The sequence below is a fragment of the Alligator mississippiensis genome, chromosome 4, assembly GCF_030867095.1.
Source record: "Alligator mississippiensis isolate rAllMis1 chromosome 4, rAllMis1, whole genome shotgun sequence".
Lineage (NCBI taxonomy): Eukaryota > Metazoa > Chordata > Crocodylia > Alligatoridae > Alligator > Alligator mississippiensis.
Genome location: NC_081827.1, coordinates 79,226,488 through 79,254,439, shown reverse-complemented (window position 1 = coordinate 79,254,439; position 27,952 = coordinate 79,226,488). Strand labels below are relative to the sequence as shown.

Below are 27,952 nucleotides of genomic sequence, written 5' to 3'. Positions count from 1 at the left end.
CTGATTAACTGATATTAACTCACTCAATAGTCAGCTCTGGACAACAGGTATTTCTTAATGTTATAGCAACTACTGCTGCTACTTTAGTTTACATAAGGTAAGTAGGTAACATCACACAGTCTAATGAACAGGGAAAATATAGATCTCTTACTATTTTTTATTCTGCTTTAAATAACTTTTTTTTTCTCTTCTAATTTGAGCTTTTTAGGCACACAGTGCTTGTTTTTTGTTAAAACAAGGTACCGTAATACTATTTTTTTAGGATAGCAAGTATAAAGCCACTAATTCATCCTTGATCAGGATCTAGAACTTAGATTTTGTCAGAAATTTGGTATATGCTACATGGCAAAGGAAATGTGTATTCTATATATATGATCCTCCGTGCTCTCCCAACTTTTGCATGGCTTGAGGATTTGTCTGGAACCTGAAAATTCAATCATATCTAGTTGCTGAGGATGGGGACAGGGAAAAGTTAGTTGAGGTAGGGTTAGGTTGGAGGAATTGGTTAAGGGCCTGTTGCTGATGCTAAGAATGAAATGAGAGGAAGAACTAGGGAATCAGTTGCAGAGTAAAGTGTAGTGCCTGCAATGTGAGCACTAGGTTTTAAGAGTAAGTGTTGCTCAGTAATTCTGGTGACATTAAAAGGGCAGGAGCAATAATGATGCCTTCTGCTACCATTAAACAATAGAATAAGGTTATTTGTGCTCTCTAATTTGAACGATTCTTTTTCTCCCACAACGTGTGCCGTTCCTTGAGAGAAGTGTGTGGAAAGGAAATTAGGTCGGGAACTTTAATGGGGGTACCTTTTGTTAGAGAGTGCTGCTGAGAGAAAGTTTTGTAGTTATGCACCTTTGACATCAATGAATACCTTAAGTTAGAGAGGCTGTACCCAGTCCTCATAATGAGATATTTCAGTGCTATTGAGCTCTTGGGAGAATTTAGAGCTAAATGTTCTTCATTCATACTTTGGCAGAACTCCTACTGAAGTCTAGGAGTCCGATTTGGGAAACAATATTAGATGAGAAAGTAACATGCAGCCTAAAGCATACATAACTAAGGCCCAGCTCATCTTTTCCTTGTATTTGGGTACAATATGAGTCTAGATTTAATTCCATTATTAACTCCTTTTATTTGAAACTCGATTTCTATGAAATCATAAATACTTTTTGATTATTTTAATAATTAGTTATGCAACTTCTATAAAAATGAAATAGACTTTCACCAAACTGCCTATGAAGTAGTACCACATCGTATACTAAGGGATTCTTCTCCAGTCAGATTTTAAAAGTGAACCAGCTGTTTTTCACCAGTCACATCCAGATATTCATACACATAAATTCCTTAGCAACCTATTATTATAAGCAGGAGTACTATCCCATCAATAGCATAAAAAAATACATTCTTAAACAAGGGTGTATAAAATATCTTGCCCATGTTTCTCTTTTGCTCCCCGTTTTTGAAGCTAAAAAATCCTATATAATTCTTTTCTGCATTGGTTTTGTTTTGAGATTTTTTGAATGATAAGTTTGCATTTTTAGTTATTTGATGTAGCCTCGTAAGAAAATGCTGCTCACGTCATTATTTCTAAAGTGACCAATCTGTGTGTGTTAGGACTTGCAGAAGAAAAAAATACTCTGAAAGAGAAGTAAGATTTGGATACCATGTAACATGAATCTTGCTTTATTATGACACTTTTTGAGCTATTGTGGTGGTTCTTGAACTTTCGAAATTTGATTGATGTTTACTGTTTACGTACTACTTTACATCTGGAAAATACAATATCAGTTTATATCAGATTTATGAAGTAGGGTTAATTTTTTTGTTTCTAGTATGCTACTTTTTTCTTTGGTGCTAGTCTGGAACGTCTTTTCCCTGTATTTGGGTACAATATGAGTCTAGATTTAATTTCATTATTAACTGCTTTTATTTGAAACTCGATTTCTATGAAATCATAAATACTTTTTGATTATTTTAATAATTAGTTATGTGACTTCTATAAAAATGAAATAGACTTTCATCAAGCAGCATATAAAGTAGTACCACATAGTATACTATCATACCTGTTGTCAGTAGCATCAGAACCAAAAACTCTTATGTCAGAATTATATCGTAAGATAAACTAACCTTTTAAAGTTTTGCCTGATTGGAGAAAAACATTAATAAAATTACATTTCAAGTAGCTGTTTGTTTTGATTTGAAACATTAACTGTATTTAGGCTACTGAATATGCTGTTTACAACTGTATGCATAGGAACAGGTGCTATAGTGAAACTGTAAGTGATGTGATATATTATAGAACACTGTATTATATTACAGTTATTCACTTCTTTCTTATCCATCAGTTCTTTACATGTAACAGCCATTCAACTGTAGAGCTTTCATTTCAAATAATAAATATGAAGGACTGAAATCCTGGCACCACTGACGAGTTTCACTATTTACTTCAGTGGTGTTAGTTTCACCAAGAATAAAGAAAGAACTGAAGATATCTGAGATCCTCTGTAATATTAGCCCCTGATCCTGTCAATACTTGGGACCCCTCTAGACTTTCAGGGGAAGATGTGATAGGATCTGATGCACAATCCACACAATCGTGCCTCCTGCCCTGTCACATATGTATGGCAGGAGGCATGATTGTGGGATACAGTTTCAAATCCTATTATGCCTTATTGCTGGTGCATAAGAAGCCTGGAATCACCATCTTGGGTTCTACCTGCACTGGCAAGTAGCAGGCTCTTGCAGCTGACAAGATTCCCATCTGCTGCAGTGCCCCACAGGCTGCTGCGGATGGTGCTGTCATAATTGGGAGCCCCATTAGTTGAGAGGACTCCCAGCTGCAGCAGCACATGGTGCACTCCCCAGAGCTGGGAGACCCCATTAACTGATGGGGACTCATTTGCAAATTACAGCTGGATAGAAAGCACTTATAAAGTTATTACTCATTTTACAGTTCTAACTTTATAGCTGGATGGACCTTTTTATGGCATGATAGTTAATTCACACGTGTAGCCTGTCTAAATTGTTCAATTAACCAGGTAATTGCATAATACATGTAATGTGTAGAGGGGGGGGGCCCCAAGATACAAATGTAACCTAGAATTCCAAGTATGGTATCAAGTTTTTTATTTATAATAAGTTTATTAAGTCTCTGTTTGTACTGAATGACTGGAGAATAGCATATGTAGTGTTGAGAGGCAAGCACATACATGGTATTAGACCAAATGCATGATTGGGATAGACTTAGGCAAGCTTCAGTAGTGTCCTTATTTAAGAAAGATTTGTGATCGGGATAACTACTGGCTTGTTAAACTGGCCCTAATAATTACAGAGCTTCAGAACAAATGTTCATCGACATTAGGGCTGGAAGGGACCTTGTGAGATTATTGGGTCCAGCCCCCTGCGCAAAGGGCAGGAAGTCAGCTGGGGTAAGATGACCCCAAGAAGATAAGCATCCAGGCATTTCTTGCCGGTATCCAAAGTGGGTGCTTGCACCACTTCTGGGGGAGTCTATTCCAGACTCTGGAGACTCGGACGGTAAAGACATTTTTCCTTGTGTCCTGTCTAAAATGGTCTTCTGGCAGTTTGTGACCATTTGACCTTGTCTTCCCTTGGGGTGACCTGGTGAACAGATGTTCTCCCAGTTCCTGATGCACACCCCTTATATACTTTTAGACTGCCACCAAGTCCTGCCCCCTGCCCCCCCATTCCCCTCCAAGACTTCTCTTTTCCAGGCTGAAAAGTCCCATGCCTTTCAGCCTCTCCTCATAAGGCCTGCTCTCTTGACCTGTAATCATATGTGTGGCTCTCCTCTGGACTCTCTCAAGCTTCTCCATGTCTTTGCTAAAGTGTGGAGCCCAGAATAGGATGCAGTACTCCAGCTGCAGCCTCACCAAGGCCAAGTCAAGCTGGAGGATGACTTCTTGGGTCTTGCTTGAGATGCATCAGTAAATGCAAGTGAGAGTTTTATTTGCTTTGCTGGCTGTGGAATCACGTTGATGGCTCATGTTCATCTTGTGGTCAATCATGACCCCCAGATGGAATTTTGAAGGAAAGAATAGTAAAATTCCTGGAGGTAAACAGAAAATGGGATAAAATAGATGAATTAATGAAAAGTACATTGCCCAAGTCTTTATACAAATGCCAGGAGTATGGGGAACAAGCAGGAGGGGCTCGCACTCTTGCTTGCTAGCACCCAGTACGACCTAGTCAGACTAACTGAGGCATGGTGGGATTCTACACATGACTGGGTGGTAGGCATTGAGGGGTATAGGTTGTATAGGTGTCACAGAGTGGGGAGAAAAGGTGGGGGGAGCACTCTATGTTAAGGAGCAGTATACATCTTCCACCATTAAGGCGGGAGTGGAAGAGGGGAACACCGAGGCATTGTGGGTCAGGATCCGGGGGGGCTGGGGAAAAGGACTTGGTTGTGGGGTTTTACTACAGGCCTCCTCATCAGGATCAAAAGCTAGATGATGTATTCTCTGGGCAGCTGGCAGATGCCACACAGGCGAGGGAGGCGGTGGTCATGGGAGATCTAAACTATCCAGATATCTGCTGGGAGGAGCAGACAGCCAGAACAAGCCGCTCATGGAGGTTCTCACACTGTGTGCCGGACCTCCACCTAACCCAGGTGGTGTCTAGTCCCACCAGGGGTAGCACCTTGCTTAACCTGGTCTTAGCGCAACAGGGGATTATCTCGTGGGGAACATGCGAGTTCATGGTAGCCTGGGAGATGGTGACCATCACTTGGTCGAGTTCATTATCCAGCGAAGGGTGGGTAAAGTATCTAGTGGGGCTAAGGTGTTGGACTTCAGAAGGGCCAACTTTAGCAAGCTTAGAAGGCTAGTTAGTGAGGGGATGCAACTCAAGAACATAGAGCATATGGGGGTCAAGGAGTGTTGGAGGTATCTCAAGGGAATGATCCTTGAGGCTCAAAAGGAGTCTATCCCATTACGTAGGAAGGGAGGTAAGGGGGCAAAAAAGCCCCCTTGGCTGAACAGGGAACTCCAGGAGAGTCTGGGGGCAAAGGAAGAGATGTATAGGCAATGGAAGCAGGGAGCAGCCACCAAGGAGGAACATATCTCCCTGGCGTGCTATTGCAGGGAATCAGTTAGACAGGCCAAGGTGGGGCTTGAGCTCAGGCTTGCTTCAACAATCAAGGACAATAAAAGGTCCTTCTTCAGGTATATAGCGGGCAAAAGGAAAGCTCAGAGCAACATAGGGCCCCTGCAGGACAAATCAGGACAGTTGGTGGTTGACGTGGGGAAAAAAGCACAGCTCTTCAATGAGTTCTTCGCTTCAGCATTTCTATGTACCAACCAAGCCAATTCCCCCACTTCGATCATTGATGGATGTCCACATGACACCAGTCCGCCTACAGTTAGTTCTGAAATAGTTAAGGAGCTCCTGGAGGAGCTAGATGGGTACAAGTCAGCAGGCCCGGATGACCTCCATCCACAGCTGCTGAAAGAATTGGCTAGTGTCATAGCTGAGCCACTGGCACAGCTGTTCGAGCACTTGTGATGCTCCAGCCAGGTCCCTGAGGACTGGAGAAGGGCCAGTGTGGTGCCCATTTTCAAGAAAGGGAGAAGGGATGAGCTGGGTAACTTTAGACCAGTCAGTCTTACCTCTATTCCTGGGAAAACGCTAGAGAAAATAATCAAAAAACACATTTGTGCAGGCCCAGCAGGGGAAACAGTGCTGAGGGGAAACCAGCACGGGTTTGTCACAGGTAGATCCTGCCTGACAAACCTTGTAGCCTTCTATGACCAGGTCATGCACTGCCTGGACGCGGGAGCCAAGGCTGATGTCATCTTCCTGGACTTTAGGAAGGCCTTCGACACAGTTTTGCACCCTATCCTCATTGGGAAGCTAGCAGACTGCAGAGTGGACTCCTACACGGTCAGGTGGGTGGCCAACTGGCTTAGGGACCTCACCCAGAGAGTAGTGGTGGCTGGTTCCTTCTCGGTCTGGAGGGAGGTGGGCAGTGGGGTCCTGCAGGATTCAGTCCTTGGACCGATATTATTCAGTAATTCAGCGATTTGGACGAGGGCTTGGAGAGCACCCTTTCCAAGTTCGCTGATGATACCAAGTTATGGGGCAAAGTTAGTACACTGGAGGGCAGGGAGCAGATTCGGGCTGACCTGGACAGGTTGGATCAATGGGCAGAGAGAAATAGGATGCAGTTTAATAAAGATAAATGTAAGGTACTCCACCTGGGAAGGAGGAACCCCCAACACACCTATAGGTTGGGGAGTGTCCTTCTCAGCAGCTCGGAGGCAGAGAGGGATCTTGGAGTCATAATTGACTCCAAGATGAACATGAGCTGGCAGTGTAACAAGGCCATCAACAAGGCCAATCCAACCTTGTCATGCATTAGCAGGTGCATGACTAATAGAATAAAGGAGGTGATGCTCCCCCTCTATGCGGCACTGGTCAGGCCACAGCTGGAGTACTGTGTCCAGTTTTGGGCACCGCACTTCAAGAGGGATGCGGGGAATCTCAAGAGGATCCAGAGGAGGGCCACTCGCGTGATTAGTGGCCTTCGTGATAGACCCTATGGGGGGAAGTTGAGAGAGCTGAATCTCTTCAGCCTTCACAAGAGACGGCTGAGTGGATATCTTGTGGCCGCCTATAAATCTATTAGGGGAGGTCAATGGGGAATAGGGGAAGCACTGTTTACTAAGGCGCCCCAGGGAGTGACTAGGAATAATGGGTGTAAACTAGTTGAGAGTGGATTTAGGTTAGATTTTAGGAAGAAATTTTTCACAGTAAGGGTGGCCAGGATCTGGAATGGGCTTCCAAGAGAGGTGGTGCTATTACCTAGCTTGGAGGTCTTCAAGAGGAGGCCAGATAGTCACCTGGCTGGGGTCATCTGACGTCGGTCCTCTTTTCTGCCAGGGGCAGGGGGTCGGACACAATGATCCATTGTGGTCCCTTCCAGCTCTACAATCTATGAAGACTAATCTGATATCTTTCTTTGACAAGGTAACTGCAACAGATTTAGGCTGCTTGTACATGCCACGGGGATTTACTTTTGGTTTAATTCTCCCTAAATTGAAGTGGTGGGTTTTTAAAAAAACACTAGTTCAATTTAGGGTGAAATGTAAACCCCTGTGGTATGTACACAAGGGTTGGGCTGGATCCTTACCTGCCTCTCTGGTGGCTGGGGAGGATGGAGAGGGTGAGCTTCTGGCAGAACTTGCAGTCCCTTAGCTGCGGAGGTGGGGAGTGGGCAGTGTTTCCCTCCTCAGTGGTGGCGACCCCCAGGTGGCACCCCCCCCCCCTCAGGCAGCTGGCTGGGCAGTCCTGGGGGGCACTGCAGCTGTGGAGGGAAGCACCAGGCCCCCTTTAGCCATGGAGGGAAGCACCAGTCCTCCGCGCATCTCAGGCAGGCAGACAGGCTCTGGGGAGGAAAAAAAAGAAAAGATCAGGCTTGCTGCTTTTGTTGGGGGGGGGAGGGAAGTGTTTCCCCCTTCAGTGGAGCCTGCCTGCATGGGCTGCCTTCACAGCTCCTGAGCTGCACGGGGCCCGGTGCTTCCCTCCATGGCTGTAAGGTAGCAAACTGAAACACCTTGGACATGTTTTATTTTGCTGCATCCCAAAGTCATTCAACATGCAATACGCTGCCAACGGTGCAAACAGCCACACCATTAAAGAGGTGCAATTGGGCATTGAAGCTGCTTTAAAAGCCAATTTTGTGGCGTGTACAAAGGCCTTGAGACAAAAAGCTGGCAAAGATGGGGATTACTCTTAACATTGTAAAATGGGTAAGGGACTTATTAATATAGCTCCAAGAAATGTCGTGTTGAAAGGAAGACTGTCAAGGTGGAGAAAGACCAAATGGCGTATGTTATTTATGAAAGTTTTCATTAATTAGGTAGGCACAAAAAGCGGGGGGGGGGGGGGGGGGCGGGGTGTTAATGAAATCTGTTGATGACACAAAAATAGGCCATGTCATCAGAGTAGAGACCAATGGAAACAGCAAGAATTAGATGACTTTGAGGGTGAAGTAATAGAATGGAGTTCACTAGTACAAAATGCAAGGTTATGGAAGGCAATAACAGGAATTTTGCTGGATGCTGGGAGTTCATCAGATGGAAGTGACAGAAGAAGAAGGTGGTCAGGGGTGTATTAATCCAATATAAAAAAGAAAAAATGTGTATCATCAGTGAGATGTGGCTATGGGGTAGGGGGGAAAGGCAAATGTTATCCTTGGGTAAATTACACAGGGAATTCCAGTAAAGGTAAGGGAAGTACTGGATGATGCACCAGTGAGAGTGCCCCTGGAATAATGTCCTCTGCATAATGTTGAAGAAGAAATAATCCAAACTGGAAGAGGTACAAGAAAGAACTACTAGGATAATAAAAAAAAAAAATGGGGAAATCTCTCTTAGGAGAGAAGACTAAAAGAAGGTGACTTATTTAGTCTAGTACAGTGGTGTTCAACCTTTTTGCATTTGCACACCCCTAAAATTTTTTGAATGCAGGTGTGGACCCTTTTGAATTGTAATTGTGATCATTCACATACTTTTGATTGATCGTAGTCATCTTTCGTGGACCCCTTAGACATAATCTGTGGACCCTCAGGGTCTACAGACCACAGGTTGAAGACCACTGGTCTAGTAGAATTAAGGTTGAAAGTGCATTTGATTACTGTATATAAATAAATCACTGGGATAGATATCAGAGAAGAAAAGAACTTTCTGGCTAAAGGACAGTGTTGAAACTAGGGGTGCACTGATAAAGACTTTTTGAGCCTGGACCACTGGCCAATTATTGACCAGGCAGATCGGCCAGTACCGATCTGATTGCCGATATGCAGCCCGGCAGCTTGGAGACTAGCATCTGGCTGGTAAGCAAGTTGTGGGGGGAAGGGGCATGGGGGAGGGAAGGAGTATGGGGGTGCAGATCGAGGTCTCTACAGAGAGGGAGAGAGTGGGGCTGGGGCAGGGGCAGGCACTGCACAGCTGGGGTGGGGCGGGGTGCAGGGCGGAGCCATGGGTGGCTCATCCGGGGGACATGGAGGGCAAAGGGGGGGGCAGTTCCCTCTGCTGTATGGGGAGGCTTGGGGAGCATGTGCCCCCCAGATCTGTGCATGGGGTGAGGGCGGGCTGCCACTGTGGGCTCAGGGTTGGGGGTTGCACCAGCCACTTCCTGGTGGCAGGGTGCTGGGCAGGGGCTGCGCTTGGGGTGGGTGAGGTGGGTGGTGGTGGTGCTGGCAGTGGGACTACAGGGGAGGCTACAGCCACCCTAAAATTCCCCATAGCTCCCTGTAGCCCCCTCTCCCCAGCACTGCTGCTGCCTACCCCACCCTGCCCCCACACACCTTGAGCACAGCCCCAGCTTTCCCTCCCTCCCTTGCATATGCTCAGCTGGGGGGGAGGGGGTGTGGCCAGACCCCGGCAGGACCTCTGATTAGGGAGGTCTGCCTGCACCATCTGTGGCAACGTGGGGATTCCTTCACCAGCCACAGTGCTGGTCTCCCACCTGCCTCTGGGTACACTGCCTGCCTCTCTCACCTGCCATGCCTTGTTGTTAAATGATTAGGGTCTTAATTAGGTGGGAGGCTGCCCTTTGTATGCCCTGTTCTCCTGGGCCTATGTATGCAGCTCCAACCACCCCTGTACTGGATCCCAAGCCTCACAGATGACCTGCTATTCAATCGCCAGCTCAAGTCCGGGCCCAAATTGACACACAGGTGTGTCTCTCTCACACTGCCAGGTTACAGGCCACATTCATACCACCCCCCTCTCACCGGGGCCTCTTACACTCTACGGGCTCTCGCCCGGTCTCTTGCATACTGCCCCCTTGGGCCGCACTCATCCCTCCTTACTCTGTGAGATCCTTGGGCTTAGCTCTCCATTCTTCGGTCAGCTTCGGCGCAGTCTCTTGGGCATCTCCCGCTATCCTACTGTGCATTGACTGAGCGATTGCTCAACTGACCCCACACCAGAACATAATGTCCCTACTTCGGGCCCCTACTCATACCTCTCACTCTCAGGGTCTCTCCTTGGCCTCCGGCCCACTTTTGGCCTCAGGTGCCCAAAGGCTTACCTGGACCTCACTCTCTCCCTTGTTCTCAGGGCTTCCCCGCATTTGCCAGGGTCCTGCACCTCACTGGGGCTCAGGTGCCCCTCTGGGCATGCCTGGCCCCACCACCTATCCTCTGGGCCCTACACTCTAGCGAGCTCAGGTGCCACCCTGGGCGTGCCTGGCCCACCACTCACTCTCCTGGGTCTTGCACCCACACAGGCTCAGCTGGCTTCAGCCGTTCCTGGTCCTGCTACCCTCTTCAGGGTCTTGCACCCCACATGGACTCAGGTGCCTCACCAGCATGTGCCTGGCCCTCAACTGCCTCTGATGATAAATAACCTGCCCAAAGGTGGGGGCTGGGGTTAAGGCACCCCTCCTTACCTTTCACCAGGGAGATAACTGGCCTGGCATTTCCTAGGGGCTCCCATGCCACTAGGAGCCCCACCAGACCACCCTTCCCTGGCAGGGTACAGTTTCAAGTCATGCCCAAGACCAAGAGCCTCCTAGCCATCCCCATAAGAACTTGCCCTTACCTCCTAGTGTTATGAGAGCAGCAGCTCCACCGGGAGATGTTGTTTCCTTGGTGCCAGGCAGCAGATAGCTGCCTCCCACTTTGTTGGCCTGAATCTTAAAATGGTCAGTTATCAGAGCTGGTTGCCTCTTCATACTCTTAAAGTGCATGAATAGTGCTAATTAGGTCCTGCTTCTGAAAGCTGACCTGTATGAATTGACAGTTTTACATATAGGAGTTCCTTTTGACTCCAAAGGACTCATTCAGTCAAATCCAGTTTTAATGATCAGGGTCTCATTTGTCAACTTCATTCAAGTTTAATCTTAAAATGGCCACTTATCAGAGCTGGTTGCCTCTTCACACTCTTAAAGTGGCAGGCACCTAAGGGGCTCTGCTACAGCATCCTATGCTTTTTCTTACTGGCTGCTCAAGGGGTGGGAGTGTTGCCAACCCCCAGCCCACTGCTAGCACTCTGACGCAAGGGGGTTGTGTAGTGCATGCATCTGTTGAAGATATGGAGCTTTTCAATCTCCCTCTCCCTGCTTCTTTATACTATCTTCTTTATACTATCTACTATAAGCAAACTGACAGGAAAGCAAGCCAGCAGGGAGCTGATAAGTGTTTATCACCCCATCAGCAAAACAATAGACTCTCTCATTAGTTCAAGATCTTCTTATACAGCTTACTAGCTGACCTGTTGATTAGCTCCAAAAAGCCCAGTGGTCACTGTTCTGTCTGCCTGTCCCAGTGAAATTGGAGACACGCAGACACCTCTTGGCATTAGCTAGTATATCACATGCATAGGGTCCGTGGAGATGGGGTCTGTGCTGTAGGAGATGTGAGGGAGTGGGGGATCCTTGCTTCAGCAGCAAGCAGAGTGGTGGGAGTAGGGCAGGGGGAAGCCAGACAGATCTGCTGTGCCTGCAGTTTTTGCCGGAGCTCCAGCCAGGGAGCAGAGGGGAGGGGCCAGCTCTGCTGTGGAGCAGAGAGCCCTGCCCAGCCCAGAGAGCATGCTGGGGTTTTCTGGTTTTGCTTAAATCAGCAAAGGGTCTGGGACAGGCATTGCATAAACTAGTTTGACCCAAATTGTTTAAGTCTGATACTACATTCAACCAGGTTGATCTCAAACCGGTTTCAGCCATTTTCAAACAGGTTTATGTGCACTGAAAATCTGTTCTGTTACAGGTTTAAACCAGTTTCTGATCACTTAAACTGGTTTATATTTAATGTCTGTCCTTAAGCAAGAATAAGCCTGGTAACATCAAAGTGAAGTGCATGAAAAGTGCTAATTAGGTCCTGCTTCTGAAAGTTGACCTGTATGAATTGACAGTTTTACATATAGGAGTCCCTTTTGACTCCAAAGGACTCATTCAGTCAAATCCAGTTGCATGATCAGGGTTTCATTTGTCAACTTCATTCAAGTTGATGTCATTTTTTTTCTGATACATTATAAGGATTTTCCAGTTTAGCCTGCGTACACAAGGTCTGAATGAAACTTGTCTGAGAATAAATTATTACAGTTCATTCTGTACTAATATTTTAGAAAGTATAATTTGTTTATTGACAAGAACAGTCAACAGTCTTATAAAAAAATGGCTAGTTTTGCTGCACACTAATTATATATAACAAAGTAACAGATATGGTAGAATAAACAAAATATGATTTGGCTGTAATTAAATTTGTACCATTTTCAAGTTGAATATTCTCATGACTTTTTCTGTAGAGCCAACAGTATGTGTTTTTTGTAGTATATATTGCTTCCTTGCTAAATATTCTCTAGAATGCCATTTATAGTCTGTCTGTCATATTGTGTATACTATAGTATGTGTTTGTATCTCTCTCTCTCTCACACACATGAGAGAGAGAGAGAGAGAGAGTAGTGTGTCTGTATGTAGAATAGTTTGTAGCAAAGAAAACAATGGAATGTATTCAGCAGTCTACTGGCATACTGGTATGTTACCAGCTTGCAAATGGCGTGCAGATTTAAGTCTGTGTTACAGACCAGAAGAAGTTAAGAATACTGTGAAATCAGCGGAAATTCCTTCCCATCAGAACAACTCATTTTGCCATTTCAGAAATTATTAATGAAGTCTTGCAGGCACTTGCATCTAACTCTCCTTATCTGTAAAGAATAAGTCTCAAAAGCAGTCTACAGGAAGTGGGGGCAGAGGCAATGGGAATCTGTTAAGTTCTAAAAAGGCCTTCAGAAATGTTGGGAAGGTAATTACCTATTATGTTGCACAGTTAGAATGTGCCTTTAGATGTGACAAAACTTAGGCCATTTAAGGAATCTTAGTTTGGTGGAGGTGTCAGATGATGTTGTGCAACTCTGAATACTACAAGTAGGAGGAGACATTTCATAAAGGTTGCATACAAGAAAACAAAACACCTTGAATTACTTGTATTAAACATTTTAAGTATGCTTTCCCATTTTAAATACTTGAATTTGTTTATACTCTGGATTTAAGCCATCTCTCCACTCTACTGTAATTATTTTTTTTACTGATTCTTGAGCTACTTCCAAATTTAGCCTCCCTTGTTATATCTTTTATAACTACACTGAGCAAATGGTAGGTGGCTCTTCATGTGACTCTTCCTTGGACATTCTTAGCAGGATATCTTTCAAAATGTTTTCACTGTTTGTCAGTTGTTTTTCCTAAGGCTTGCTTTTATTAAATAATTTTGACTTGGGCACTTTAACGTTAAACTTGATATACAAGAGTGGCCTCAGTCATCTTTGTATTAATACCCACGTACTTGGTTGCAGTCAAGAGACTGTTCCAAGTAGTAGAGTCTGCTTTGTAATCTGCCTGAGGCATTGGTCCTTTGCTCTATGATAAGATCCGTTGAATACAGCTTTTTCCACATAAAGAGATAGGAGTCCTTGGTTAATACAGGATGTAGGAGATTATAAAACATTTAAAATCTTCAGACTGAAGCCCTTGTACTGGTGTAGTATAGCGTACAGGGTGCAGGGGTGGTTGTGGGGAGTCTGGGGGTTGTGGGTGAGGCGTGGCAGGGCATGTAGAGGCAGAGCAGGGGGTGTGGGACAAGCAGCAGCTGTGGCTCCCAATCCAGCCCTAACCCTGGGTTTGGGCTGGATCTGCAGCAGCTGCCTGCCCCACCCTCTGCTGCCTCTTTCTTGATTGTAAGGTGAGAGGTTTTGTTCCCCATGTTAAATGGGGTGGGGTAGGGAGGCATCATTTACTATTAGAGTAAATTTGGTAATTACTTCTTAACTTAGCCCTTGTTTTTTGGGGTCCCCCCTTGCAATTATTAAGAACATAAGTAATGTTGTACTGGGTCAAACCACAGGTCCATCTAGTTCAGTACCTTATATTTCATAATAGCAGAGAGTGGAAACTAAGGCAGAAGGTATAACACCTGACCTGTGGTGTGGTGGTTTGAGTACTGTGCTGGGAAACAAGGAGATACAGGTTCAAACAACATTTGGATAAACGGGTCCTAAGACCTGGATCTCTCACTTCTTGGTCAAGTGCTCTAATTACCAAGCTATTGAAGTAAAACATAAAAGGGCCTTCCTCCTCTGCTTGTTTTCTTTTTTTGCTCAGCTACAATACGGGGACTTGCACTTGCTCGTCTGCCATATAGCTGTTTTGCCAGAGTGAAGTTTATTAAGCATGTGTGCTTTGTGAGTGTTTGTGCCTTCACGCTGCAAGTGTAGTATGTTTCCTAACTAAGTGTAAGAACCAAAAAAAGGCAGTTATATATCTGGGCAACTGCCTTTTTGGTAGTGTAAAATTAAATAGGATTTTACCCTTAGTGTGTGCAAATCTCTCTCAGAATATGAGATGTACATTTTGTTTTTTTTCTTGTACAATTCTCACAAATAGAGTCTCACAAAATAACTTTATTTTGTCTTGGGAATATTGCTCCATACAAAGAGATCATAGGCATGTCTACACATACTATTAATACAAGATAGACTTACCACACAAGTGGGACAGATCCAGCCAGTCCCCTGCTGGGCAGGGAAGCAGAATGCTCCCCAGGCCCAGTGCTGCTTGGCTCCTGGCTCCTGTAGGGAGTTGGGAGCTATGTAGCGCTGGGACGGGGGGCGGAGGGAGGGGCAGAGAGCAGCCCTGTCCTGACACTGATCAGTTCCTGGCTCCTGGAAGGAGTCGGCAGCTGAGCAGCTCTAGGACCAGGGACAGAGAACTACATTCTATGTCCCCTGTTGCTCCCTGCTGGTGTGGCCTATCACAAGCAAATTTGCTCTCTGTCAGTATCTATACAAGTGGTACTGCACAATAGCTAATGTGCAGTTAACCTACTACCTGTATTTACAGGTAGTAGAAAACTGTGCATTAGCCTAATTTACTACTGTGCAGTAGCTGCTGTGTACAGTTATATGGTGATGCCATACTGTTCAGTAGACTAGCCTACTGCACAGTAAAGCATCTCATGTAGACGCGTCCAATGTCTCCTCTTAAGAGAAGGAAAAAAGAGCTTTGGAAGATAAAATGGTATACTTACTGTACAAATACATTTTAAAAGAATGCTGTAAGTGGAAAGGAAATCATGATCCAGTTAACTCATTCAAGATCTGTGGCCAAAACGAACAGTATTGGATGCCCACTGTTCGACACTTACATCAATGTTTATTTTTAAAGCTTGACCCGGTGCCTAATGAAGGTGTTAGACTTCCAGGGGCTTCAGTGACAATCTGTTTGGCCTCTGAAATAGAAATGTGTTGACTCTTCCTTTTTTCCCCAGATATTCTAAGCACCTGCAGCTTCCAGCGAAGACATTAAGGGTTTGTGTATACTTCGGTGCTAGGACACTCAGTGTAAGGGAAATAAATTCTGCCCACCTACTTCTGCTTTTGCTCTGTGTCCATAACACTAAAAATGAGGTGCTGATGTGCCCTTAGCTATGTATATCAACTTTGGTTTCAACTGTTCTCAAGAGCAGTGACTTACTTCCTTATTTGTGAGTATCTGCTGCAACAGTGCAAACATAGCTTAAAAGATACAAGTCCTTATCACTGCCAAAAACTCAGGTAGGTATGAATGTAGGTGTGAAATTTACATAGAATGTATGGAAAAACAATGGTTTGGCTTAAGCATGACCACTAATACCAAGTTATAAGTAGAAAACCATGGTGAAGTTTTAGTCAGGGGCCAGACATCAGATCTAGGAAGCAAAACAATAGGAAGTAATGGTTACTATCATTTATCTGCGGATTTTCTTGTTTGTCTTATATTAACCACTAATAGTTGTTTGCACAGTAATAAATATAATTTGTGTTAATGGTAATGACTCCTACGTAATGTTATCTGTCAAAATGCAAACTCAGCTATAACATTATCATAACTAGGACAATGATTTAGTTAGCCTTTCATTAGGGTTCCTCTCTTCTATTACAGCTGTTTGCATTTTCCCAAGAGCAATCCTTTGTACAGTTATTTGAATTCTTCTCAAGTGATTCTTGAAGATACACAAGTTTATGCTTTTCCTTTTTATGTTTGCTATATTTAGCAAATTACTATTTATAGACAAAGAATTTTCTCATAAAGCTTATTTTCCCTTTCTAATATGCAGTACCTCATTGTGCAGTGACATAACAGTACTGGTGCTTATGCCATCTTAATGACTTCCATGATAATACTGATGTTACAGTCACAGAATAATGACTTCCTTTTTGCAGTAGAAGAATGTGGGTTTTAAGAAAGGAAGCTCAGAAACGTTTTATTTTTTGGAGAGGGAGGAGTATGTGGTAATTGCCTGAAGCCAGTAGCAAGTACTGTGTGATTGCATCTTGCTCTTTAATCCTGCTTCATAAACATCACTATCAGTTATTTTAGCTTGAATTAGGTACATAAACTGGTACATAAACTATCGATGGCTCATTATTTCAGTGCTCGTAAAGACACTTGACCAATGCAAGATAAAAATATACCGTTCAACAGAACTGAGCAGAGAGGGCATTGAAATAAGAGACAAAATATTGCTCGTGAACTATAGTCACAGTGAAAGTAGCTTTATGCCCAAAAGCTTGTAAAGAAGAATTTTTCCAACTATTTAGTTGGTCCAATAAAAGATATTAGATTCACCCAAAGAACCTTGTCTAACTAAAAGACATTAATTCTTATACTAAATTCTATATTGGAAATAATTTTCTTAGTAAAATTCATTTGTCATTACCATGACAATCTTGATGTTAAATGTTTTGGAAGGTTGAAATGCTGTGGCATTTATTTTATGCATTACAGTCTGTAAACATTATATTCCCCCTCTCTTAATTAATCCCAAACAGTAATTGTTGATCTTCTATGAATGGCAGTGATAACTTCTGAGGCATTTAAATTATGTACAGATTCACCACATATTACTGGGTGTGACAGCGGTTCATGAATTTGTATGCTGTGTTGAATTAGGCTGTGTTAGATGCTAGAAACACCAGCAGCCAGAAGTGGCAACGCTCTGTGGGATTCTCTTTCAGGTTATCAACAGAACGCATTCCACCATGTTTAATAGAAAAATAGAAAAAAAATTATTTAATTTGAACTGATTCTAAGCTACCATCCAGTTCTGGTTAGTGGTCTGAGAGCCTAATCCAAAACCTACAAAGTCAATGGGATTTGCAGTAGCTAAATACACAGTGGGTGTGTCTACACTTGTATTTACGTGTGCCTAAACTTAATATGCTTTTGTTTATGGTGCATTAAGGTGATTTAGGTGCATGTCTACATATAGAAACACTAATGCTCATTCAGGCTCATTTTTAGTTGCAATTAGCTAAGTTGCATTATTCCACATGCAGGTGTGTTGATGTATATTAAGCATCTGCATGTGGGCTAATGTAATTTAGTTAATTGCACCTAAATTTGGTATTTGTTTTTTGCAGGTATCAAATTTAGGTGGGATTAGCGTAAATTCACATTTTTAAGGCACATTACTGGCATACACGTATAGACACACACCTTTAATGTGCCTTAAAATGGGTGATTTTAGGCTAATCCCATGAAAAGGGGTACTTACAGACATGCCCAGTGAGTCTGTGGGCTGTGTATTATAGCCTAGCTATGGATATTGAACGCTATGGGAGTCTTTTACATGTTTAGAAAACCAAAAGGGTTTCCAGCTTTTAATTAGTTGCATCACTTTACCATCTCTTTTTAGGAGATATTTTTAATCTTTCCTTTTGCATTGTGATCAAGCCATGAATTAGCATATGTCAATGGTAAATTGAGTACTGGTTGTTTTTCACAGTTGGGTAATATAACACAGCTCTGTGGTGGTATTCAAATACATTCCAAAGAAGAGAAGATTACTGAGAATCAATTCAAAAAGTACTTTTCCTAGGCTTTCATGACAGGCTCCAAGGTGTTCTCAATGACCGACATTGTTTATGCCTGTAAAAATACAACATAAACTCTATAACAATAGAAAAATCTTTTAAAAAAAATCTGTTAAAAATTAATGCTGTATGAATGCACAACCGAATGCTGCAATTTGACATGCCTTTCCTTTTACCATGTTACATTGCATGCTTGTTTAGGTTCTGTAGGCTTTCTTTGTTGAGTAATACCAATGTTCTCAATTGAAATATGAATTATGAATACTGTTTACATACTCTGACAAAGACTTCTACACTTATTAATCAATTCTTTGATACATGTTTGGCATGCTGTGACAAGAATGGTGAGTATTGTACAGTATCACACAATATTGGGGAGTATACATTCTTGTGGCTTTTATTGGCTCTAGATGTGGTTTTGCCCATTCCATCTGTAAATATACAGTATTGCAGTTTTCTACAGTAATGAAATCCTCTTTTGCCGTGGCTATAGTTCTGTTTACATGTTAGGACTAAGTCTTCAATTAATGAATCCTCAAAAACTTTTAGGTGTACCAGCTAGACTGCACTCAGATTTGGGCATTTTGGCAGGGTTAGGGGGAAAATTGTAAATAATGCAAAACAAAAATCAAACGTGTCTGTTAAATTCAACTACAGTAAGTTTTTTACAGAGAGAGAGAAGATGATCAGTAAAACAATCACTGGCTTTGCAAGTACAGAGGTCAGTTTTGTTTACTTGCAAATGGATACTTCTGCACACCTTTTGAACAATTTAGTGAATATTTTTTTAAGTGTATGCTGAAATATAAGAGTTAAATGTTTGCTTTGTGAAAGCAGCATTTATATTATAGGTTATGAAGTAAACAGAAACAGATTTGCTGAAGCCTTACTTTTGCCACCCAGAGATACTTATAGGTGTTTCTAACTTCGGTGCTACAGTTCTAGTCAAGTATTTAGTCTCTGAAATGTAATATTTCTATCACAGCCACACATTAGCAGTTGTTTTACAGTTGTAGGGATTACTGATAATTCTACTTCTTAATGTCTCATTGGATAGTTATATTTTAAAAATGAAATATGGCAAGAAATAAGGCTGCATTTACATACATGTACTCCCTGAATTTTTAATTTATTGATCCCTCTTAACAAAAATAAATTATTGTTTCTATGTGTGATTACTTCTATTCTGATTTTTGAGAACTGTGAAAGAAAAGATAAAATATTGTTTTCATTCATTCTAGACAGCTTCAAAATAGAAAGCACACTGTATGTTTAGATAGTTCTCAATAAAATATGAATTGTGCCTACACAAAGTTAGCTCTCTTCTAGCACAGTATTAGCAAAAAAAGGTATATAACAGAAATACTATAAGTCACTATGGGCCTACCCCACTGAAATCAATTAAAGCATTCTGATTAACTTCACGGTGGCTGTACTAGAAATCTTTGATTCAGATCAGAATTGTGCAAATATTTACTGGTGACAATTATAGGTCATATGCCTCTCTTCCATGTGACTGCACTGTTTTCTAATGTGCATTTTTCTGCTTAATTTCAGGAAAATAATATATTTGAAATCCTCTTTTAAAAAGTTAGGTAATTCTAAGTGATTCTTTTGCGTTTCATTTCCTGGAGTAATTCATTTGATTTGTAGCACTGCCTAAGACCAGTTATAGGTCATGCTCTCTATATGAGAACATGACCTATAACTGAAATGACCAAATTTCTCATATAGGGATTGAAATACCTACCACCCAGTCTGAGGATTAGAATATTAAGCAGCACAGAGGTACTCTACTATGGTGAAGTATGGTGTATGAATCAAGAAAAATGTAACAATTTTTTTTTTTTTTGGTAATGAAACATTAGTTTGTTTTTTTTCCCCAGGCATGTTGGATTTTTATATATAGCAAAGGAAGTGATTTATATTCAGCGGTCTCTCTCTTTTTACTGCATAGTCATTTCTTACTTGTGTCTGTTATTAATCATGTGTACATGCTCATTAGAGGAGGCCTATCTGGATTCAAGATTGTATTACATGCTCTCTACCATGTGTATATATGTGGCTTCCCAAATCAGATGCCTTTAGAGTGCTTCACTTGCTTCACAGTGTGACTACATCTTGGATCCATTGCTCAATTTTTTGGAGCATGCAAAATATCTCTAATTTAAAAAAAACCAAAACAAACTTTCCTGAACATCTTATTGTCTTTTTTCTCCACTTCTTTCTTCCTCATGCTGACAGTGACTGACCACTCTCAGCTTTGTTAGCATTTAAAAAAAGCCTTGATTTTCTTGCTCTTCGTTCTTGTTCTAGCCTGCCTGGACAAGCTAATATTTGATTTTTCTTTCTTTTTTTCCTGTGTGTGTGTGTGTGTGAATATGAACATGCTCATACAGGAATGTGTTTATACATGCATGCAAGATAGAGCCTGTAAATATCAATGCAACTGGAAGGCAAGAATTTTTGTGGGTGATAGCTTTTATTTGACCAACTGCATTGTTGGGTTAGACTTGGACAAGCTTTTGAATGCAATGCATTCTTCTTCAGGTCAATGCAACTAGAAGCTGGTTGTCTGACTGCTTGTAGAAAGCTGAAAGCAAATATGGCCAACGTGCAGGTTGGATTTAGTGCACATTATTTATAACTTTTGGAAAATGTTTAATGCAAGTATGTGCATTTTTAAACTCTTTTAAGAATACAAAAATAGCAACGTATTACATAAAGTATCTTTTGCAATATTATTCCTTTTTCTATAGAACAAATGTCCTTGAGGAGTGGGTACAGTCCCTCCTTCCCCATGAGTCAGTAAATGATTCAGAAAGGTCATTGTATACCATCCTTCAAAGGTGACATATTTCATTTTGTATGGGTATAGTGTTTCTTTTTTTTTTTTTTTTTTTTACAAACTGTGAGAGAAGCCAAAGTCCAAGTAGGTATGATTGGAATATTGACATGGACACGTGTAATGCAGCAGAATATTAAAATTACTAGTGACAACTGATCTACCCTGAGAGAGATGATGTCAGAAATGTCAAAGATAAGAAATATTCTTATATAATGGAAAGAGGGGTTTTTCCTTTCCAGTGAGAATTTGACTATACAATTCAGTAACATAAGAAAAAAGAATTTGTCCACACCAGACTTCTAGTTCCTTTGAGCATGATTGTTTTCACATACATGAATGTAAATCAGGATGGTCACCCATGGAATTATGCTGATGTCTAGACTCTAATAACGGAATAAAAAGTCAAACCCCTTTACATTGTGAAAACTAGATTTTTTCCCTTAAGTTTTTCACACTATTGTTCTCTTTTGTGCCAGTTATGCTAGTGTTAGAACTAGTGTAAATTAGTTAGCGGGCACACCCACACCCACTACAGTTTAACCTCATAAATCTGGCATGCTCAGGACCGAGCATCTGCCGGAAATTTGAAAATTCTGGATTTTTGAAACCGGAGCCTGGGGGGGGGGCGGGGCATGGAGGAAGTAGCAGCCAGTCCCAGAGTAGCAGCTGCACGCAGAGCAGCAGCACAGGGTGGTGGGTGGTGGATGGTGGTGGCGGCCACCATGTGCAAGCTTCCCCCTTCACTGCTCCGGGACCGGCTGCTGCTACTCCCTGATGTGCCAGATTTTTCAGAATTCTGGATGTTTTATATCAGTATTTATGAGGTTATATTGCATTAATGTGATTGAATGAACTTTGGTACAATTTGTGCTGGAGTTTATTGCTCCCAGGCACCGCATTTACACATATGCCTGGGACCGCAGCACATTGAGCCATGTTGGAGCAGCCTAGGCTGGCAGGGAGTCTGGGGAGTCAGCCTGGCAGCTCAGGGCTGCTCCAACCCAGTTTGATGTGCTGCAGAGGGGCTGGCTGGGGCACAAGGGTGCTCCAGTGTGGGGTTAGCCAGTAGGCAGTCCCTCACTCAAGCACCCTTTTGCCCCAGCCAGCCCTGTCAGTGTCCACACATGCGTTGCTGCACACTAAATAATGCCACCACAGGACTATACTTGTGTTTACAAGTACTAACCTACAGCAGAGTTAATTAGTTTATTGCGGTCTAATAGGGCCATGTATAGATGCTGAGACTTTACTGTAGAGCTAATTGGGGTACTGTACAGTAAACGTCTTCTCTAGATGCATCCAATGGCAAGTTATGCTCTGCTTTGGTGCTCTCCGTTTTTCCATGAAATAAAATATATGTATCTGTAATGTATATAAAACAATTTTTACCTGGGGATTTTCCTCCTATATCACTACATGAACTTACTCATTGGACAAAATATTGCTCCAGATTGTGTAAGTTGTTTAATACTCTTACTGTATCAAAAAATAGCAATAATATGAGGTGATCTATTTTGATCCCTCATGATAATGAAAATGTGTGCCCAATTTAAAAAAAAAAACCCAAATGTTGACAGAATAGCCTCAACTGAGTAAAACACATTCTTTGGCTCAGGTAGTTTTAGCTAGTTCTTCGTATGGGTAGAATTCAGTCATTTGTTTCGTGTTAATCATGAAGCTTCTCTGAATCTGTACTTTTGCACATACAAACTGTACTTGGTACTTGGGTCCTGTTTTATTAGTGAAATAGTAAGCAGTGGAGTTCCTATATTGACAATTACTAAAATGCTTCTTCCCCTTCTCTCTCTCCTCACCTCCCAACATCCTCTTGCTTGGGATAGTTTTATAAACTTGCTAGCTATTAAAAGTGTCTGTTCTCTACTGGCATGTCAATTAAAAGCTTTATAGGTCTCAAAGCTGACTGACCTTCTGTTTGCTCCAAATCCAGAGACTGTAGATTACAGGCCTTTTGAAACCTACTGGCCTTTACTCTTCTTTGCAAGCTGGGTAATGCCTCTTATTATGTTCTAGCTCAGTGCAGGCCTTTCTGAACCTCTAGTGCTCTGCTGCTATGAAAACTGACTTTTTACTAAAAGATTTTTCTACAGTCCCTACCAATTTTGGCAGGAAGATCTTTTTTTATTATTATTTAATAACTTTGTACAGTAGTGTACTTTGCTTTTTTCCCTTTCCTTCTAACAGTACTGTCTTTAACCTGCAGTGTCTGTAGTTTAAATAAGAAAGAACATTGGGACACAATGAGAGAAGCCATTGATTATTTTCTGTTACAAATGTTTGCCTAATGGCAATTTTGTGTAATCTAAATCTTCTTAACATATTCAGGAGAGTTCACTGTTTATAAAAAGCTAGGTTGCTATATTACCTCTCAAAACAGAACAGCAGACAGTACTCTTCTCAATAGAGAAAATAAAACACAGTGGAAAAAAAGGTAATGATTCCACACAGTAACATACTTTTAATATTTATGATAAAGAGTGAATGTTTAAAATAACTAGTCTGTATATATTTAACTAGTCTGTATATATTGCTACCAAATGAAAACATTTTTCTTTTAAGTTCAATAATCTCATTTTTTGAAAAACGAGAGAAATTAATATTTTTCTAATCTATGATTTTTTTTTTTTTTTAATGACATAGGATATTTCTGAACTTATACCATCTCTTTTGGTCAAAGATCTCAATGTACCCTGCAAAAAAAAATAAAAAATCCACATTTGCACATCATTACTGAAGAGTAACTGAAGCAACCAGATAAATTATTTCACACACTTGTTTGCTGTGCTTATCAGCTAGGCTAGGGAAAGAACTTATACATATACTGGTTTAAGTGATCAGAAACCAATTCAAATCTGTAATGCAACAGAAGTTCAGTGCACGTAAGCCATTTTCAAAACAGCTGAAACCAGTTTAAGGTAAACCTGGATGGCTGTAGCATCAAACTTAAGTGATTTAAGTTAAACCAGTTATTGAACTTCTGTCAAGATCCCCTGCAGATTCAAATTAACACACAGCCCCCCAGCATCCCAGGATGCTTTGCACCTCCCGCCCAGCCCCTCATCGCGGTGTGGGTGGGCTACCCTTGGTCCAAGCTGTCTGCTCCAGCTGAGCAGGGATACATTCTCTAGTGCCCCTTGGCTTCTGGCCTGAGTGACTGCAGGCATGTGGCTGCATTTCCTGAATCAAAAGTGAATTTCTGTTCACTTGCTTATTGGTTCAATCTATGCATTTTAGACTAACTTGCAAAGATTGAATTGATTCAGCCTCAGGGTTTTTGACTGTCTGCACTTAGCCTTAATGGCAAAGGCCAGTATTGCAGCAAAACCTATGGCTGCTTTCACCTGCCACAGAGGAAGATTAGCATGGCTAGACCAACCAACCATGATAAGTGTTAATAAAATCCCACAGATTAGGACTGAAAGGATCAATTCACTTTGACATTGTCTAGTTTTGCCTAAGTCAATTATTCCTAGTTTTCTACACTGGGACGTTGGGGTTCCTGAAGAAAAGCATCTTTGAGGCGGTATTGGATCTATCCCAAAATCTATTAGCCAATTTTGGCTAATGGGAATTCAGCAAATGTCTTGTATGATGAGGAAAGTAGACAGAATTGTTGCATCATTTTCCTTTAGTTTATGTATGTTTTAGCTGTAGAACGTGGATTCATTTTTCTTGAGAAAATGACAAGAACAACGGCCGCATTGACACGAGATGTTGACTTCGCAGTCATTACTTGTATAAACAAATACTAAACAACTGCACAGTAACTGGAGTTACTGCACAGTAGTGTCACCAAATGGCTTTTTCATGATGCTGGCTTCTCAGTAGCCTGAGACTACTATGCAGTAACATTACATCATGTTTGCTGCCACATGACACTACTGTGCAGTAGTCATGGACTACTCTGCAGTCAGCATCTCATGTAGATGTGGCCAGTATATAGAAAATTGACAGGGATATGTAATGAAATAATTCTTAACTGAAAGCAATAAGGGCCATGAATTTTCTGCAGAACATCTTCCTCCTGTTGGTACAGTTTGTGTTCATAATAACTGCATATATAGTTTTATATTCTCAACTGAGTTATTGCTACAAATAATTCATACTTCTGTCTCCTATAGACAGCTGGAAATGGAAGTATTTAAACTTGTTCTGACAAATTTAGTTTGCAGGTGTAGTTGGCATCTGCAGAAAGAGGAGCAGGATCTCCGCCTCCTACCAGAATCAGTCTTTGCCAGTATATCTTATGTTGCTTTTATGCTACACTATTTCTGTTTTTTTTTTCATAATTTGTCAGAGGACTAAAACTTTGTATCTATTCCAGATTGCTTTTCTGAAAGTTTTTGGAATTGTGCCAGAAGAAGCAGAATATAACCAGAGAATACAGATTTGAAAAAAGAATAATCCGTGTACCAGATATAGTCACTTTTATTGCGTCTTATCCTTATTTAAAGCTTTTAGACTCCTACAGATGTCCTGGGAGCTGGCTCTAATGTCCTGGAAATACCCGAATTAATCAAGTCTGCTGGAGCACAAAAATTAATGCATTCCAGCAGCCTTCTGTGTCACATGTATCAGGGTTCCTGTGAATCCCTGTGCTGAAAAAGAGGGCAGCGGGACACTTAGAAATAAAACATGTTCGATGAGCTTTAGTTTAGCTTTATTGTTGTGGACATCTATTTGCTTTGTGGTGGGAAAGTACAGGTACCCCAGAGCTCCTCTCTGCAGGCCCCAGGGAGGTGCTCCGGCAACTGATCTTGCATACCATGGGGATTCCTATGCAGATTCAGTCCCCTCAAGCCCACAGAGCATCTCCCCAACTTTCCCTGCTTATAAGAGATGTCCCCTGGGGAATCTCAGGGTGCCTGTGTGTAGATGGGAAGTTTGGGTTTCTGTGCTCATGGAGATGTGCCTTGGGATATCCTGGGGCACTTCTTCATAAGCAGGGGAAGCCTGTGTGGCTCCTATGCTTTGCACAGAGGTGCAGGGCAGTGGGACCTGGGAAATTTCTTGTGCCCTGTGACTCCACACTGGGACCCATGCTAGCCTGTGCTTCAAGTGGGGGCACATGGAGCTGTAGGATCCAGAATGGAGGCACAGGGTGCTGGGGATTTCCAAGGTACCTCTGGATGAAGCATGGGTTGTTTCAGATCCTGACATGGAGCACTAGGGATTCTCTGGGTCCATCGTGTCCTGTGCCAGTGAGCCATCCTGCACTAGGATGCATGCCAACCTGTGCCTCCGTGTAATATGTAGGTCCCCAGGTCTTGGCAAGAAGATGCAGGAAATCCCTGTTGCCCATTGTCCTGCATTCCTGCCCGATCTCCTACTCTATTTTCTTTTTCCTTCCCTTTCTGCTTGTGTGATGACTGTTCCTTCCCTGATCTGCCATGTGCCAGAGACTACCCATGCCACTTTGTAGGACTTGTACTGAAGATTGGCTACCTTAATCTAGGCTTTCCCTCTTACTGTTGGTAAATAACCAAGTTGGCATGAAGTTCTGAGTGAAGTATCATTCATAAATTAATATTATTTAAGAAAATTGTCTTTTCAATGGCACCAAAACCATCTATGGTCTGAGCACTCTGGGACCAGCCCCCTTGAGACCTAAGGATGAAGGAAACCTGATAAAGGAAAGGGGAGGCAGGAACATCAATTGGAAGGAGCATTTTGAAGACTCTGCAATCGGGGCTGTGTTGTTGATGAGAGTGCTCTCAACTCCATCCTGCAACACCCAGTCAGAGATGGTTTTAGAATCCTTCCAACTCTTGATGAGGTGAGGAAAGCCATCAAGTACATGAAGAATAACAAGGCATCTGGAGCTGATGGCATCCCCATCAAAATCTTCAAGTAATGGGGAGAGGAGCTCTCATCACAGCTCCATGACCTCATCTTAAGGATTTGGAATGACGAGGAAATCCTAGATGACTTTAGGGACACTATAATTGTGACAATCTTCAAGAAAGGAAACAAGTCTGACTGTGGAAATTACAGAGGGATTGCTTACTGTCCACCACAGGAAAGATCACTGTGAGAACCCTCCTGAACTGTCTTCTTTCCCTTGCTGAAGAGCTCCTCCTGGATTTCAGTGTGGGTTTAGGGTATGAAGAGGCACAGCTGTGACATGATATTCACACCTCACTAGCTGCAGGAAAAATGCTGGGAACAACATAAATCTCTCTATGTGGCATTCTTTGACCTAATGAAAACCTTCAACTCTGTCAACTGAGAAGCATTGTGGAGGATCCTTCTGAAACACAGCTTGTTGTTACTTTGGGTTATTAAAAGGGAGGCTGCCCCAGGGCTTCCCAAATCTGGTCTTGGTTCTCAAACACCTGAGGTGATGAGCTCCTGCCTGAAGGGCTATTTGCATGACTCCGACCTTCCCTTATTGTGCCCCATGCCTTTGCCCCATGCCTTGCAGGTGTTCATCTTCTGCTCACTGTTGGGGTCTCAGCCAAAGCAGACTCCACCCCTTTTTAGTAGATAAGTTGTCCAGCTCAGACCCACTATGTTGGGTCTGGCTTTGAGGCACTAGCTTCATTCAATATGACTCTTGTCTCTGGGTCTTTGGCCCTATTTAACTGCTCCCCCTGTGGTGCTGGGCTCTCTGGTCCCTGAGGCTGCGCCCCTATGGGTACTAACGAGGTCTCCACCTCCCCTGTAGCCTCATCCACGAACCACCAGATTTAAACTATAACGTAAACACTAAGCCCCTGGCCTATGACAAGCAAAAACATAATGGAGGCAGTTAGCTTGCTTACCCATGGCTCCACATCTCTGAGTCACTCTGCCAGGTACTCTCAGTTGCAGGGCTGCTTCACAGTTTCTTGGACCCCTCAGGGGTTCACACTCTGCCACAGCTAGCTGGCTCAGCCCAGGGCTTATATAGCTCTGGCCTGAACCCTCACACAGTTATGTGATAGCCCCAGTCAGCTGATCAGTCTACAGGGCTATCCTTTAACCCTTGCTCTTCTGGCAGGCTGTGCTCTGAAGACTCTGGCCTTCAAGGGGCCACTCTGCTTCCTAGTAACAGGCCTAGGGTTCCCTGTTACAGAGACTATAACCCGGGTCCGCCCCAAATGAAGGAAGAGTCTGTTGCAAGGATTTGCAAGCATCAGTACTTTGAAACCTTACAATGACAAAAGGAAATGGAAAAGCAGGAACAGCAGAAACAGCCTGTCACAAACTGAATCAAGAATCTGGAGCCACCCGC

The 27,952-nt window shown here is 42.6% G+C and overlaps 1 protein-coding gene across 2 annotated transcripts in view; it reads left to right on the top strand.

The window, feature by feature from the left end:
• PPFIA2 (PTPRF interacting protein alpha 2) overlaps positions 1-27,952 on the top strand; it is a 706,597-nt gene that overhangs the window by 125,866 nt on the left and 552,779 nt on the right. The window lies entirely within an intron of this gene.